The 15,675-nt window shown below is 53.2% G+C and overlaps 1 pseudogene; it reads left to right on the plus strand.

Moving 5' to 3' along the window:
• LOC135405246 (zinc finger protein 850-like) overlaps window positions 1–15,675 on the plus strand; it is a 195,080-nt pseudogene that overhangs the window by 55,810 nt on the left and 123,595 nt on the right.

Below are 15,675 nucleotides of genomic sequence, written 5' to 3' on the forward strand. Positions count from 1 at the left end.
TCCCAGTATCCCCCAGTAATCACCCAGTGCCCCCCAAAGCCCCCCGACTATCCCCAGCATGTCCCCAGATGCCCTTGGCCTTTCTGTGAGCGTGGCGGGGTGGGGGGATGTTTTTGGTGTCAGAGGGTCCAGGGGGGCTCCTGGGGTGAGATGAAAGGTTGGGGACATCAGGGATGGGGTTTGGGGACAGTGGGGAGGGGTTTGTGGACAGTGGAATTGGGGGTGTCGGGGCGTGGAATTGGGGCCCTGGGGAGGACCTGGAGACATTGGAAACACCAGGGGGGTCTCAGGGTGTTAAGGGGAAAATTGGGGACACCAAGAAAGTCTTGGGGAAACCAGGGGGGTCTTAGGACTCAGCTGTTCATGGTGGATCTCCTCTTCTTCCCCCTCAGGCCCCTTTAACTCTCCCAAATGTCCCTTAGCCTCCATTTTCCCTTTAATCCCCTCCCCCCCTCCCCCCACAGATCACTTTGATCCCCCCCAGACCCCTTTTAACTCCCCTAAATGCACCCAGAGCACCCCAAAACCCCCTAAATTCCCATCCAATGCCCCCAGACCCCCCCAAATCTCCCCCAGCCCCCCCCACCCCCCAAATCCCTCCTAATACCCCCAAAGAGGGATCACCCAGCACCCTGGGACAGGAACACAATGGGCTGTACTGGGGGCACTGGGCTGTACTGGGAGGGCACTGGGGGGGCTCAGGTGTCCCATGACAATGTTGCCCAGCTCCAGGAGAAATCTGGGGAGCAGTGAGGAGGTCCTGCTCTGTCCTGCTCTGTCCTGCTCTGTCCTGCTCTGTCCTGCTCTGTACTGGTCTGTCCTGGTCTGTACCCCCAATCCCCAAAGCCCCTCCCCAGCTCCCCCAGGACCCTCCCACACCCCAAAGCCCCCCAGGCCTCCCCAGGCCCCTGACTTGGTCCTGCTGCCCCTTGAGCATCTGCAGCTGCTGCAGAACCAGGCATTTCATCAGCAAATGTGCAGGTGACACCAAGCTGGGGGTGTGTTGATGTGCTGGAAGGCAGGAGGGCTCTGCAGAGGGACCTGGCCCAGCTGGATCCATGGGCTGATTGCAAGGGGATGAGGTTCAAGCAGGCCAAGGGCCGGGTCCTGCCCTTTGGCCACAAGAAGCCCCGTCAGCCCCCCGGGCTGGGGCCAGAGTGTCTGGAGAGCAGGCAGGCAGAAAGGGAGCTGGGAGTGTGGATGGACAGGAAGCTGAAGAGGAGGCAGAGTGTGCCCAGGTGGCCAAGAGGGCCAATGGCTGGTGTCCTGTGTGAGGAAGAGTGTGTCAGCAGGAGCAGGGAAGTGATTGTTGTGCTGGAGTGAGTGCTGGTGAGGCCACCCCTGGAGTGCTGTGTCCAGCTCTGGGCCCCTGAGTTGAGGAAGGCCCTGGAGGGGCTGGAGCAGGTGCAGAGAAGAGCAGCGAGGCTGGGGAAGGGAGTGGAGCCCAAGTGGTGTGAGGAGAGGCTGAGGGAGCTGGGGGTGTTGAGGCTGGAGAAGACGAGGCTCAGGGGAGACCTCCTGACTGTCTGCAAGTCCCTGCCAGGAGGTTGGAGCCAGGTGGGGGTGGGGCTGTTGTGCCAGGAAGCAGCAGTAGGACAAGAGGGCTGGGTCTTGAGCTGTGCCAGGGGAGGTTTAGGTTGGATATTAGGAAGCAATTTTTTCCCCAGAGAGTAATCAGGCCTTGGAATGGGCTGGGCAGGGAGGGGTTGGAGTCAGCGTCCCTGGAGGTGTTGAAGGTGAGAGTGGATGTGGCCTCAGTGCCATGGTCTGGGAAGCACAGCGGGGTTGGATCCAGGGTTGGACTTGATGATTTGGGAGGTCTTTTCCAACCCAGCTGATTCTGTGATTCTGTGATTGCCTATCCTGTGGCAGCACATGCTTGAGGCTCTATCTCCAGGGTGATAGATATGGACAGACATCTCCATCTCCAAGGTTAGTCTGTAAATGTGTGGTGTTAGAAAAGCAGGCTGAGTTCTGGGATGGTTGTAGAAGGAGAAGGAAGCCCAGATGCCAGTGCAAGCAGGCAGCCCTGAGCTTGCACCTGATGTCCCCTCCCTGCAGGTTCCTGTCCTTGAGCCCAGACCCTGAGGTGACCTTGATAAGTGCAAGGCAGAGGTGCTGCTGAGGAAGGAGAGCCCTGTGGTGGGGAAGACAAGAAGCTGTGAGAGCCCTGAGAAGGTGCTGTGTCCATCCCCTGTGTGCCAGGTGAGCTGGGGCTTTGCTGCAGAGCTGCGGGCACTGATTTGAGCGTCTCCAAGTGCTGAGATGGTGGGCACCCAGGAACACAAACTCTGCCTGGCCACAGAGCCTGCAAGGAGGAGCAGAGACAGCCCTGGCAGTGTGGGGGTCCAGGTTGTCCGTGTGCCTTCCCCTGCAGGCCCTGGCTGTCCCTGCTGGGCCCCTGTCCATCCGCCCCTCAGTAGGTGTCCATCCTGCACACCTACTCTCCAGAGCTTGACACACTGCAGACTTTGCAGGGAAATCTGTGTTGGAAGCTGCATCCTGAGCCCGAGGGCCATTTGTGTCCCCGAGTGCTGATCCATCCTGGGGACCCAAGGGATCCTCTGCCACTCCATCCATGCAGCAGGAGTCACCCTCCTGCCCTTGACTCCCTGCAGAGGAACAAGTGCCATGTCTCATTTTGGGAGAAGCCAGATGCTGCCCCTGGGCCATCAGAAGTGGTGCTGAAACCTCTTTCAGCCCAGCCTGGGGTGCAGTTTTCTCATCCCCTCACCGAGTGCCCGCTCCCCCAGCCGGCACTGACCAACCAGGACGTTTGGCACACTTGGTTTGGTGATTTGGAGAAACAGCCCCAGGCTGGCAGGGGGCCAGAGAACCTCGAGGAACAGCCCTGGCGAGGTGCATGCACTGGCAGGGGGCCAGGGGATCGCTGCTCCATGGAACCAGCTGGAGCTCTGGGTGAACCTGAGCTGAAGGGCCTGTGACCTGTGGATGAGTCCAGGATGGAGCAGAGACCCCCCTGCAGCCCGGGAGGAGCCCACGCCAGAGCAGGGGATGCCCAAAGGAGGTTGAGAGCCCATGGGAAGCCCCTGCAGAGCCGAGGGAGCAAAGCCCTGGTTTCCAGGGCTGCCCCCCCCCCCCAGTTTGTTGGGTTTAGGTGCAAACTGCAGCAGGGCCGTCCCTTGGCAGCAGCCGGTGCCGTGACACAGGCTGGGAGATGTGCCAGCCCAGGAGGGACTGAGGGCAGGGGCTTCGTAGGGACCATTCAGGGCCCCTCGCTGCCCACTGGTGGAGAAGAGAAGACAATGCCAGGAGGAAGGAACTGGCTGGCCCAGAGGCACAGGAGGGAAGTCAGGCACTCTGAGCCATACCTGGGGGGAAGGAATTGCAGCAGGGGGAGATCGGCACCACCGACTCCTTGAGCACCTCCTCAGAAGGGCCCCCAGACTGTGATGGAGGGAAGAACTGCAGCTGTGACTGATGGGCACAGGGAGGAGAGAGACAGCCAGCAAAGGGGGCTGGGAGCGGGAAGGGATAAGCTGAGAAGGTGACGGGATAAAGAACTTGTGTCGAGGTTTCTTAGTCAGTCAGAGCTATTTTGTGGCACTTCTCGGCTCGATGGGGCCGGGGAGGCGGCAGCAGGACACCCTAACCCACAGCCCCCAAGGACCCCCAAAAACATACTCAAAGCCCACCCAGGACCCCACCCAACCCCTCCTCTGAGGGGACTTCTCTGGGCACTGGTGGTGCTGGGAACCCCCCCTGGCTGGGGGGGGAGGAGCTCTTGGGTGAGCGGGGGGTGGGAAGGGGGAGGTCAGTGGGAAAAGGGGGGTCAGAGGGGACAAAATGGGTGGTGGGACCCCCCTAAAAGTGGAGAGGAGAGGGGCTCTGAGGTTTAGGGGATCATGGGAAATGGGTGGGAGAGGTCAGAAGAGTGGGGAAAGGGGAGAATGGGACCCCTAAACTGAGCATGAGAGGACTGGGGAGTGGGGGGATGATGTGGAAAGAGGAGGAGATGGAAAAAAAGTGGGGGTTGGGACCCTAGAAGTGATTCTGGAGGGGCTGGGGATTGAGGAGACCATGAAAAAGTGGAATGAACAGGGAAAAGGGTGGAAAAAGGGGGGGTGGTCTAGTGGGTCCAACGGTCCCATGGGGGTCTTTGGGCACAGGGGGGTTGGCAAAGGGAGGTGGCACCCTGAGCTCCCAACTTCCAGTGGGGTGCTGGGGGCTGCTGGATCCGATGTTCTCAGGGAACAGACATTTCTTTGGGCCAAAGAGTCCTAAAACACTTGGCACAGACCACACTTTACCACCGTCTATTCTCCAAATACTCTGCTGGTTCAGAGCAGCACAGTAGGACAGTGGTGACCCCTGGGATCCCTGGGACAACCAAGTGGAAACCCTGGAGAGGGGGAATGTCTGGGAACGTGGCACCTGGAAGGCAGGAGTCAGAGGAGAAGGGACCCTTGGCACCCCCAACACTCCTCCCAGCATCCCGAAGTGGGACCCCCAGCATCCCAGACAGGGGAGACCCTCTGAACTCCAGAGGGGAGAGACCAGGGAGGGGGAACTTCTGAGAGAGATTTTTTGGGCAAAGCTTCATATTTGGGAGTATTTTTTGGTTGAATCTCAAATTTTTACAGTTTGGGAGGGGATTCATCTCGCTCTTTCGGAGGGGTTTTTTGCCTGAATCTCGGTTTTTGTTTTTCTGGACTGAATCTTGGTGTTTTGGAGGTTTTTGTGGACACAGGATGCCTGGTGAGTTCTAGAGATGGACTTGGGCAGGAGGAACCCCCAAGCCAATGCACTCAGCCCTTGTTTTCCCCCCATCAGGATTTGTCCTTCCCAAAACTTGGGCAGATGGAGGAGGAGGCTGCGAGGAAGAGGAAGATGCCTTGGGCCCCCCAGGCAGGTGAGGAGGAAGTCAGTGTCCCTTTGGGCGGGTGTTGTGCTGGCTCTGTCAGCCGAGCATGGCCCCGGCTGCAGGACAACCCCGCTGGCGCCGCCGTCCTGCCGGGGCCGGAGTTGGGGGGATGTCCTTGGCCTTCCCTGTGGGCCGGAGGCAAATCCCCTCCCTGTCCTTCTTGCTTCCTGCCCCAGGCCCCGAGCTGAGGACGGAGAGCCCGGAGGACAAATCCCCCCGTGAGACCCTGGTGGGAGAGGCCGTTTTGAAGGGCTCCCCGGCTCAGGAAGGCAGCGGGGAGGAAAAGGGCCGGAGATCCCCCCGCAGGAGGGGCTCCAAAGCCATCCCAGGGTGCTCTGAGGAGGAAAGAGCCAGCCTGTGCCGGGAAGGCGGTCGGAGCTTGAGGGGAGCTCTGAGCCAGTGGTCCCTGAGCAGCCTCCCAGCCGGGAGAAGCCCTTCAGGTGCTTGGAATGCGGGAAGAGCTTCAGGACGAGCACCGCCCTCCTCACCCACCAGCACATTCACACTGGGGAGCGTCCCTACACGTGTGGGGAATGTCGGAAGAGCTTCAGTGACAACTCCAACCTGAATCGACACCAGCACATACACTCTGGGGAACGGTCATACCCGTGTCAGGAATGTGGGAAGCGTTTCAGGGACAGCTCCACTCTCATCCGACACCAGCACATCCACACTGGGGAACGGCCATACCCATGTCAGGAATGTGGGAAGAGTTTCAGGGACAGCTCCACCCTGATCCAACACCAGCACATCCACACAGGGGAACGGCCATACCTATGTCAGGAATGTGGGAAGAGTTTCAGGGTCAGCTCCGACCTGATCCAACACCAGCACATCCACACTGGAAAATGGCCTTACACATGTGGGGAATGTGGGAAGGGCTTCAGTTACAGCTCCAGACTCCGCAAACACCAGCGCATCCACACTGGGGAACGGCCCTACAAGTGCTTGGAATGTGGGAAGAGGTTTCAGACCAGTGGGAATCTCCTCCTGCACCAGCGGACGCACACGGATGAGAGGCCCTTCCGCTGCACCGACTGCAGGAACGGCTTCAACCAGAACTCCACCCTCATCACCCACCGGCACATCCACACTGGGGACAGGCCCTACAAATGTGGGGAGTGTGGGAAGAGCTTCACCCGCAGCTCTACCTTGACCAGACACCAACGGACCCACCAGTAAGAGAAGCCCTACGAGTGCCCTAACTTCGGCCGCTGCTTCCACCCCAAATGAAGCCCCTGATGTTGAGGCAACCCCTGGAGTCCAGCGACTGTCAGTCCATCCCTTTCAACCAGAAAGGGCCAGTCCCCTTTCCCAGGGGCAGCTTCTTCCAACAGAACCCTTCTTGGGGGGTGTGTGGAGATTCTTGCCTTGGCTGGAGACCCCCCAAGGTCACTCCTGGAGGTTGAGAGCAGAGATCTCCCCACGAGCGTTGGTCTGGGGGAGTTCCATCCATCTCTAATTAAGAATTATTGCTTTTGTGCCAGCTTGAGTAGAATTGCTTCAACAATTGCTTTAGTGTAGAGCACTGTCCTATCTTATCCTGTACTCCTGGTAGTTTTAGTGTTTCTCTTGCGCAGTAAATAATTCTGATGAAGATCTTTTGTCTGATCATTTGTAACCCTAAATAAATTCATTTGTATCAATAGATCTGATTTGCCATCATTAAAAGCTGGGGGACAAAAGTGTTTCAGTCACACCTCTGTAATTCCTCTAAACTTTAAGTGTTGGCATAACCCAAGTCTGAGATTGGATCCATCAGCCCCCACAACCCCACAGTAAGTTGGGAGCTCAGGAGGGCCACTCCCCATTGCCAACCCCCCTGTGCCCAAAGACCCCTGTGGGACCGTCAGACCCTCCAGACAACCCTCCCTTTTCCACCCTTCTCCCTGTTCCTTCCATATTCCCATTGTCCCCTCAATCCCCACTTTCCCCCCTGAACACTTTTGCGGTCCCAATCCCCACTTTTTTGCCCCCTCTCCTGTAGGCACTGAAGGAGAAAATGAGGCTGCACACACAGAGTTCCATCGCAGGACTTGTCTTCCCATCTTTCCGGCATCCCCCTTTCATTGGGGTTCCTTTGGAAACAGCGCCTGGGGTTTGTCTTTTAGTCCACCGGAATTCCCAGCATGGCCCCAAAGCAGCCCTGATCCCACACATTCCCCTCCCCTCATGTGCTGGCTGTGTTCAGCCACCAGAGAAAAACACAGGCTACCATGCAGAGCGTTCCAAGTGGTTTCCACTTTGGCAAACAGCACTCTCTGGATGGAAAACACCAGTCAAAACCAAAACAACCCTTGTAGATTCAAATTAACAGAGACAGCAGCTCTCTCTCAGGGTTCCTTTGCTTCCAGGAAGCCCCACATGCCCCAATGGCCCCAGGATTCCATGAACTTCCACAGTCTCCAAAGGTTCCTTTAGGTCCATGAGGCCCTGCAGTCCCAAAATGCCCTTTGGATTCTCGGAGATTTCCCATTGTCCCAGGGTCCCTTGTGCTTCAGAAGTAGCTGCAGTGGGACAGTGGTCCCTTGGTTCCGTGAGCTCTGCAGTGTTCCAGGAATCCTTGGGTTCCAGGAGAGCCTGCAGTTTCACAAGGAGCACTTGAATGCAGGAGGTTCTGCAGCGTCCCAATGGCCCCTGGATTCTGGGAGGTTCAGAAATATCTCCAGGCTCCCTTGGTTCCAGGAGGACACGCATGTCAGCAGGAACCCTTGGTTCCAGGAGGCTCGACAGTGTCCCAGAATTCCTTTGATTTCATGAGGCCTTGGATTGTCCCAATGGCCTCCTGATTCCATCAGCCCCCTCAATGTCACAATGGTCACTTTGTTCCAGGAGTTTCTGCAGTGTCTCAGAGTTCCTTTTGTTCCATTGGGACCTGCAGTGTCACAGTGGGCCATGAATTCCAGGAGTTTTCCAAGGGTGACAGCGCTCCCTTATTTCCATGAGATTCCACAAATCCCAGGGCTCCTTTGGCTCCAGGAGACTCTGCAGTGTCACAATGGTCCTTAATTCCATGAGGTTCCACCATGTCCTTGCTGGAACATCCATGGTTGTAATGCTGCTCCACCTGCAGAGCTGCCTCCAGCTCTGGGATCTGGACAGGCTGGATCAATAAGGCCAAGTGTCAGGGCCTGCCCTTGGGTCCCAACAACCCCCTGGAACGCTCCAGGCTGGGGGCAGAGGGGCTGGAGAGCTGCTCAGCAGGAAGGGACTTGGGGGTGCTGCTTGACAGCGGCTGGATATGAGGCAGAGTGTGCCCAGGGGGGCAAGAAGGCCAAGGGCATCGTGGCCTTTGTGGAGAAGAGTGTGGCCAGCAGGAGCAGAGAACTGATTGCCCCTGTGTGCTGGGCACTGGGGAGGCCCCACCTGGAGTGCTGTGTCCAGTTCTGGCTCCTCAGTGCCAAAAGGCCCTTGAGGGGCTGGAGCGTGTCCAGAGAAGGGAACGGAGCTGGGGAAGGCTCTGGAAAACATGTCTGCTGAGGGACGGCTGAGGGAACTGGGCTTGTTGAGTGTGGAGAAGGGGAGGCTCAGGGGGGACCTCATTGCTCTCTGGAATGACCTGAAAGGAGGTTTTAGAGGGGTGGGGGTTGGTCTCTTCTGCCAAGGCTATAGTGACAGGAAGAGAGGAAATGGCTTTAAATTGCGTTGGCAAGGTTCATATTAGATATTAAAGTAACCTTTTTGTCGCTGGGTATCCGTCAAAGGGGTCCCGGTCCAAGGGGGGAAGAAGACACACAACACACACGAGGATGGTGAGACAAAGAGATGTCTGCCTGCTCAGCGCAGCAGGCAGCTTTTTTATTCAGTTCTCCCACCTCTACTTTCCCATACACAACACAAACATATTCTTACAACAACATCCAGGAATGCAGCACCTGCACTTAGCCACACAGCTCAAGGCTGTGTCCATGGGAACTATCTAATAGCTCCACTGCTCTCACGGGAAATGGCCTAACACTCTGCAACACTCCAAATCCTTCAGACTTCATTTGTGGGGCTGTGACTTTACCCCACAATTCCTCCTGTCTGTAATTGTGCCACAAAGGCCGCTCGCATTGCATCCTGCAGGGCCCTTTGCAGGAGCGATACTAAACAAGGCAGCATCAGCAACACAACCACAACCACCAACTTTTTAGATGTACAAGGCCCCCCTAATGGCTGTGCAGGGATTCCTGGCTAGATTCTATCTTCACACAGATGAAACACTCCCATAGGGAGTCGACAAGGTGCATTCACTGCTGGAGTAGAGAATCCAAGTCGGATTCTTACCGACACCAGAAGGAACTATTTCTATAGAAAGACAGTTCAGGGAACACATCCCGCACCATAGACTCACCACATGCTCGTTCTATGTCATAACCTACACGATGATTAAAATACACACAGTCTTTTACAAACAGTGACTCTAAAATACCTAACTTTTGAGTGGAGTGTTAACAGACAACACATCATCCCAGCTATCAACACGATCACGACACCCGCGCACGGTATGACAGTCCCGTTTCAATAAGTCACGCCATCGGATGACATCCTGCACCAGGAGAGATGCTTCCGTGTCACCCAGAGGAACACCAACAAGACAGGTGTGAAATGGCTGCTCTGGATACGCCAGTGATGCACAAAAGGTCGTGTGATTTAGTTCTTTCATTAGAGTCACCCAGATGTTCCGACTATGCCATGGAGTGAACTTTGACGGGTCAGGAACTGCACTGACGACTTCCAGGACCAACAGCAGGACGTACATACTGCGCAGGTATTCAGCAAGGACTATTATCTGTAGAGACAAACATATCCCTTTCCCCAAGTTATCAAGTCATGTGGATCAGACCATTGACCAGAGACAAGTTCTGCATCTGCATGCTGTGCTCTGTCCTCAGCTCTCACAGGGATCACAAGATTATCAGTTTGGAGGAGGCTTTCTGCCAAGCACAGCATATTTTTCCTGACACTCTAAAAGAAGGTAAATAAAGACAATCGCCAGAGAAGGTCAAAAGGTTTGAGACATACAGAGCTTTGTCTAGCCTAGAGACTGAGGGGGTTATCCCCTCATTCCCCCTTTCTGTTTTGAAGCAAATGCTTCAGGGCACCATACACTCTTTTCACAATAACGTGTCCTGTAGAAGAATGTGAAATAGCTGTAACATGAGTGACCCTCTACAAAGCAAAGAAAATTTGGACAGATTTACAGACATAGGACAGCTTATTGTTCATCCGCACTTGAGCGGGTGCTCCAGATGTAGGAAAAGCACAACCAAAGTGTTTAATGACACCATGACTTTTTTGTCTAGTATGTGCATTAGCAACCACCACATGGGAAAACATGTCAGTGGACACATGGACATGCTTTAAATTACCAAATTCATTGGCATGAGTGTCATCCAATTGCCACATCTGTAAGGCCTTAAGGCCTCAAGGGTTAGTACCAAAATAGACAGAAGTATAGGTATTATGACACTCTGGACAAGAGTATAGGCATCATGACAATCTGGACAGGAGTATAGGCATTATGACACTCTGGACAAGAGTACAGGCATCATGACAGTCTGGACAGGAGTATAGGCATTACGACAATCTGGACAAGAGTACAGGCATCATGACAGTCTGGACAGGAGGCAACAATTAAGCAAGCAATAGAATGAGTCAAGCCAAATCGACATCTGAAAGCTTCTGCACCTTGATAATAAAAAAATAACAAGACAAGACAGCTTGCTGGTGAATGTTAGGAACGAGTCTCAAAGTGACAGCAAAAACAAAAGCATCTGCCCGGGCATTACCCTCTGTGAAGAAACCTCGCAAAGAGGTATGACTACAAACATGTAGCACAAAATAAGGAACAGGCCTCTGCAAAAGAGTTCTCTAGAGCTCAAACAAAACTTGAAAAATAAGACCTGGAGATGGACAATACAACACCGCCTGATAGAGTTGCTGTAATAAATTAACAACATATGCAGAATCAGTAATAACATTTAAAGACCGAATAGAAAATAACTGAAAAGCAAGAGTTACAGCTCGACATTCCATAATTTGAGGAGAACCCTCTTGATGAACAATTTGATGTTGTCATCCACATTCTGCTTTCCACGCTACCGCAGCTTCACTTGTCTTCCTCGAGCTGTCTGCAAAGACTGTAAGGCCATCAAGGGGCTCTGCGCTGCGTAATGTTTTTGTCCAATTGGAATTGCCCTAAAAAAAAATCTTAAGAAGGGAATGTGAAGGTAAATGATAAGAAATTTGGCCATGGAACCCAGCTAAAGCAGCTTGCAATTCACATTTGTTTTCAAGGCACCAATCAAAGTAACGAGATTGTACAGGTACAACAATGCATGATGGATTTCTGCCAGAACACTCTACACACCTTTTTCTAACCTCAATGATGATTTGAGCTATGAGCTCAAACAATCCAGGAGCAGGTTTTTGAGCCCGATAAGGCAAAAAATAGCCACTCTATGATGTGCAGTAGATCAGACCAATGGCCAAACCACTGTACCAATGCCCCAAAAGGAACACTGTGATCTGCAAAAATAAAAAAATAAAAAATTAGACAATTTAACAATGATCAATTCGTGAAACAAATTTAGAATGTAAAACCTGCTCTACTCGCTGGATGGTTTGAACTGCTCTTTTAGTCAGTTCCCTTGGTTCCTGAGGATTGTCAGAATGTTTGAGTAGGTCAAATAGAGGTGCCAGCTGGGTGTTTGCCATTTCCAAATAGGACCTAATCCAATTCAAAGACCCTAATAGCTTTTGTACGTCAGTAAGAGTTTTGACATCAGTATCCAATTGAACTGGCTGAGGAATAAGTACTTTCCGTGTAATTTTGAACCCTAAATACTTCCAGGGTTCCTCTCGCTGCACCTTCTCAGGAGCAACTACTAGGCCAAAGGATTGTAGACTCTTTCTGGTTTCAGTTTCCAACACACCCAACTGATCCTCAGTGGCCACAGCCAGCAGAAATATTACCTATATAATGACAACAAAAGACAGTCAGAAAATTACAGGAGACAATGTTGGAATCATAAACCACTGACAAATTATAGGAATATTGTCATTTCCTGGGAGAGGGTTTTCTATGTATAACACTTGTAGGGTTCTGCACGATCAATAGATGGAACTGAAAATGCGATTTTTTTCCTTCTCTATAACTGGGGTCTAACTGGATTGTGAAAAAGCAACCTGTCAAATTAATAATAACAATGGGTTATTCAGCAGAAAGCATAGAAGGGGTCAATAAACCAATACTGACATGGTAACCATGACCGCCCCACCCGTCTGAGACCATACAACAGCCTTCATTTCACAGATTTTTTCTTTATCACAAAGACAGGGGTGATTAAAGGATTCTGAGATGGTTCAATGTGATCAGCATCAAACCGGTCTTTAACAAGCCGTTGCAGAGCCAACAGCTGTTCTGTAGGTATGAGCCACTGTTGAAATCACACAGGATCTGTATGTTCTAAAAGAAAATTCTGAGCAGTACCTCCTAGTCTCACAACCCAAACCCCTGGCGTGAGCACAGGCCAGGAGGCTGGCCAGGATGTCCGTGCAATGATAGTTACGTCAGGTCCCGAATGCAGAAGTTCGTCCGCCTGGACAACAGACAGCAAGCTTCGAGTATCGTAGAGAGCGCAGGTCAGCTGTGGACGTTGTGCAGAGATCGGCACCGACCAAAAGACTTGTGGTGCATCAGTAGAACCAAATCCTCCATCCCGACGCTCACAAGGCTCTGCTTGGGGAACACAACTCAGAAAAGATACAAACTGAGCTATTTGTGTCCCTTTAGGAATTGTCACTGAAGGATAAGGTGTGGAGACCATAGCACAAATCTGCCTCGTACAGTTAGCATCAATGACTGCAACATGAACAAAAAATCCCCAAATCCCGCAATTGTGCTACTAGAATGGCTGATTAACAAGGCACTTAACCCACACTGCCTTCGTACAATGCTAAACATCCACCAGTCAGATTATGTGATCAATACGTCTGGTATAGAACAAGCAGCAGTCACAAGCATTGAGGACATTTTTCTGAAAACACAGCTGCGATAGGCAGGGCACGTCCCAAGGATGAAGGACGAGCTGTTTCACAATGAATATTGTCACCAGCTGCCGCATGAAAGGAGCCCCGAAGAGAAGACACAAGGACTCCCTGAAACGACATCGCAGCCCTGGCCACACTGATCAACATAACTGGTGTACTCTGGTCTCCAGTCAGGATGCCTAGAGACACACTATCTGTAACGCTGTAGATGCTTCTGAGAAAGGACGCAGGATGGCCCTGACAGTCTGCAGGGCCCCCCCACAACAGGCTGATCAAGCAGGGCAGCAACATCGATAACCCTTGATTTAAACCCTGGAAAACACAGAAAAGTTCAAACGACCCTGCCTCCTGCACAGCCCACACAGCTACAGCCCATGGGCAGCATGACACATGAAAAAAACCAGCACCAGGGGAAAGGCTCCACCTGAGATTTAACCACTATAAACCTTTGAAACAAGGCTGAAATAGAACACCAAATTTGTGTAAAATCTCTTATTTAACTTCAGTCCTGATCATATGGCTAGCCAGACAGGGCTAGTCTTGAAATAACTAAAACCTCACCAGTCTTCATAAGAGTGGAATTAGTCATGGTGGGAATTTGAAGAATTCATATACCATTCAGAATAAGGAGTCACTATGGTTCAACAGAATCATGTTACACATCCCTAAAATCTTGACACCAGCAGAAAGTATTTGTAAGTTTACACAGTTACACCTTCACGCAGCTTCTCTCTCTCACACAGTGTTTTTCCAATCATGCATTCAGGTGGCCACCTCAAACACTCTCCTCAATCACACAGATTTCAAGCAGTTATTGGCCGTGTAGTTGTCATCAGTCTCACAACTTAAAGGGCATTTATGGCATATTTGCTAATATTAACTTGTAAATCTTGTACAACTCTCCATGCAAAAGACAAAGATGACGGGAATGGACAGGATATTTCCTTGAAAATTTTCAACCTTTTTCATAGAGCAAGGACACTCTATTGGTCATAACGCAACAGAACCACTTCTGCATTTTGTCCTCCCTTCTTCACCTCTTCCCGCCCTCTGCCCCCCCTGCGTCTCCTGGTTCTCTTGAGCACTCGGCCCCCCTGGAAGCAAGTATTGCTTCGTTAAGGGAGCTTTCACTAGCACTTGTCGGAGGATGGGGGAAAGGGAGGGAGGGAGGGGGAGGAGGGGGAATAGATGTCGGATTTTTTCGGAGAAAAATCAGGAAAAGAAGTCAAATTGCCTTTGCTCTCCTTATGTCGCAAGTTATCTACGTGGTCTGCTGAGAAAGAATGATACACAGGAGGGAAGGAATGGCTGCAGATGGACACGTTCTGGGGAGGAGGAAGGGGAGGGTTTGGGGGGGGTGTAAAACAGGGGAGAACACAGACAGCCCCCCACTGCACCGCCTGACACCGTGGCCGCCACTACCAGCCCGCTACCCCCCCGCAACACCGCTCGGGACCATGGCTGTCGGCAGCGCGGGGGAAAACAGACCCCCACGCCACGGCCCGCAGCCGAACGGCCGCCGCCGGCACATGTGTGGGTGAACCGCTCCGAGCCAGGGCCGGGGTCGGGGTTGGGGCCCGGGCCGGGGCCGCTATGGCCAGAGCCGGCGCCTGGAACCGCAGCTGCTTCCAGTCAGCTGGCACCCAGGGCCGTGGCCGCTGGGGCCACAGCACGACTGCCGCTGCCCACGCGGGCACAGATGGACTCGGCGGCGCTGAAGCCGGACCCGGCACCACTCCGCAGGCACCCACAGTGGGCGGACCAGACACGGCTGCAAAGGCACCCGGCGCCGGGTACACAGGCACGGCACCGTCCTGAGGAGACGTAGAAAGCTCCTTAAGGTGGAATTCAGCCACTATGTTCACAAGATCGTCTCCCGGTCCATCAGCAGCACATTCATGCCGTAGCTGTCCTTGGTTATCTTGGACAAGTGCTGCCGAGTCGCTAGCAGTGCGTCCATTTTGGCGGGGCCGCTCGGCTGCTCCTGGCCCCGCTCCGCAACGTCCGATCCCACTTCGGCTCCCTTCGGCTCCGCCCGGCCCCTCTTCTTTAGCACTCTAATGTCCTCCCAGGCAAAGCAGCCTTTCTCTCAGTCCGAAGACACAAAAGTAACAAACGACATAACTTATCTTTGTCGGTCTAACACCAAAATGCTGGAACAAAGCTTTCCAGGCGATAAACACACGCCTGTCGTTTGCACACATGGTCTGTCCCATGGTGACTTAGAAAAAGTGCTCAGGAGCCCACCTGCGCCTGACAAGTGCCAAATGCACCCAGGCTCCCCAGGTAACTCGTGCCTTCCAAGTGCGGCAGAAACACTTGTGTGCAGGTGTAGAGAAAATCGGACCCGGGTCCTGCAGCGCACCCCGCTGCTATAGAGCTCCTGAGTACCGAGACCCTGCTGCACCTCCCCCTGCAGCTCTCACCTGCCTCCGGCTGATATACCCCTACGACCCAGGCAAAAGTCGACAGTCTTTTTTTTCTGTTCGTCTGGTCCACTGGGGCACCAACTGTCGCTGGGTATCTGTCGAAGGTCTCAGCCCTAGGGGGGGAAGAATGACAGATGACACACACGAGGATGGTGAGACAAAGAGATGTCAGCCTGCTCAACACAGCAGGCAGCTTTTATATTCAGTTCTCCCACCTCTACTTTCCCATACACAAAAATATTCTTACAACAACATCCAGGAATGCAGCACGGGCAATTAGCCACACAGCTCAAGGCTGTGTCCATGGGAACTATCTAATAGTTC

The sequence above is a fragment of the Pseudopipra pipra genome, chromosome W (genome assembly GCF_036250125.1).
Source record: "Pseudopipra pipra isolate bDixPip1 chromosome W, bDixPip1.hap1, whole genome shotgun sequence".
In the NCBI taxonomy this organism is placed as follows: domain Eukaryota; kingdom Metazoa; phylum Chordata; class Aves; order Passeriformes; family Pipridae; genus Pseudopipra; species Pseudopipra pipra.